Source organism: Mchenga conophoros, linkage group LG22 (genome assembly GCF_057382185.1).
Source record: "Mchenga conophoros isolate Kocher_MC1m ecotype Shallow Benthic linkage group LG22, M_conophoros_male_GT1.1, whole genome shotgun sequence".
In the NCBI taxonomy this organism is placed as follows: Eukaryota; Metazoa; Chordata; class Actinopteri; order Cichliformes; family Cichlidae; genus Mchenga; species Mchenga conophoros.
Window position 1 is genome coordinate 30468736 of NC_140546.1, and position 1859 is coordinate 30470594.

The 1859-nt window shown below is 44.6% G+C and overlaps 1 long non-coding RNA gene across 1 annotated transcript; it reads left to right on the plus strand.

Moving 5' to 3' along the window:
• The first annotated feature begins 558 nt into the window (after positions 1 to 558).
• Positions 559 to 1366, plus strand: LOC146549705 (uncharacterized). Its single transcript, XR_014890483.1, has 2 exons — positions 559 to 772; positions 850 to 1366. It is a non-coding gene; the product is annotated as an uncharacterized LOC146549705 (long non-coding RNA).
• Positions 1367 to 1859: the final 493 nt, after the last annotated feature.

Genomic DNA, 1859 nt, shown 5'->3' on the forward strand with positions numbered 1-1859 from the left:
CTAACCCTAGAAGTTCACCTGACCGGTTACCCCCGTCTGAGGATGAGGGAGACTTTTATGTGTGGCAACGAAGGGAGTCCCCAAGAGGTGACCCCCAAAGTGTACAAACTGATTCTGCACCTTGTCCCCAACAACTCCCAGAAGACCTGGCTATAGTAATGAGGCCGCAGTCCAGAAGGACTGAGCCTGGTACCCTGACTCCACAGTGTAGTGTCCCCACTCCATTAGCTGAAAGTGGTACAGTTAGAAGAACGACACGCTCAACAGCTGGCCACCATTCCAATCCACACCATCTGCCCCAATCAGCTGAAGCCAGGCCACCTAGTGTACATTCAGTTACAGCTTTTTATAGACCGTGGCTTTAAGGTTTCGTTGTCGGGTCGCCAATGCAAAAACCAGGGGGGAGAATGTGACAGGTGAGACCTGGAGACTTGGGACCGCCCCTGGTGGGCGGAGCTGGTCTTCGCTCCTTTCATAAGCGCAGGTGTGGGCAATTGGGTATTCCTTTGCAAACCTGAAGCTGCGAGTGCTTGGTCCGAGTTGGGCAAGTTGGTGTTTCTTAACTATGAAAGTCTGATATGCGTCCTCCCCTAAACTTCTGTTAGAACGGTAGGTTACACAAAAATGTACCACTTGAGCTCTGGCTGTTGGCAGAGGTTTACAGTTATTTGCACCCTTGTAGGTGGGAAACATTGCTCCCGTGAGAACGGTATAGTGGACTTCATCGCCACTGACCCACATTTATTAGGGTGTGACACGAACTTGTGGACAGGTAACAAAACCAATTCAGTGGAGGAATATTCCTGTGTTTTATTGTCCAGCTAGTGATCTCCTGCCTTTTATTCACAGAGTACCGAGCTGCTGCTTTGCCAGGTGGATTTCTGGCTGCGGGCAAAGGACCCGACACATCAGTGTGTTTTAATTTGTTTTAAACTGGTGTAAGTCGACGGACTGACTGCTGCGGCTGTCGATGGTTTTGTTTTTTTGTTTTACTTTTTTCTGTATCAGTAGGCACCACAGATATTGATTCGCAGGCGGTGAAGGCGCTGCAGGGAAAACAAATCCTTTTTTTGCCTCCCCGCTTTTGCATGCACAGCGGGGGGCCCGAGTGAAGACGGCGCTGAAGATTTGCCTTTTTTTCTATAGTGTTTTACCCATTTGGGGTCATGTGTGAGTTGCCGTCCATTTTTAACCTGTGTGCTATGTCGATTTGTTTTTAAACTGTTCCCCGCAGCGCTTGTCCTGTCTCACGGGCAATCGTACAGTTTTATCGTTTTTAATAAGGTAAGGTTTTTAATTGTTTTTAGGTGCTGCTGTTACACTGTTTCTTTTATTTTGTATTAAAAATTAAACTCTTTTAAACTGACTGTGCGCCTACGGCTCTGTCCTATTTTAAATAGGTACCTACCACGGGTCACACAAAGGAATTTGGACATACATGAATCTGGAGATCTGGACCAATCTTGTGGCGGTTTAGTTGGGATCATTGAGAATAAATAATTTATTTTTGGTAAGACCATCATTTTTATAGCGGCAACCCTTCCCATGAGTGATATGGGTAGACATTTCCATCTAGCCAGATCGCCTTCTACCTTCTTTAAAAGTGGGACATGGTTTAATTTAGTTAGATCTGCAAGCTTGGGAGAAACATTAATACCTAAATATTTTATATTTCCCGATTGCAGTGGTGCAGAAGAGGAATTATGGAAGGAGCAATTAATCGGAAGGACTGTAGATTTTGACCAGTTAATTGAGTAATCTGATATTCTTGCAAAATAATATTTTTAACCAGTTAATGAAAGAGGATCCAAAACCAAATTTGTGTAAAGTTGCAAATAGAAATTTCCAGTTAAATCTGT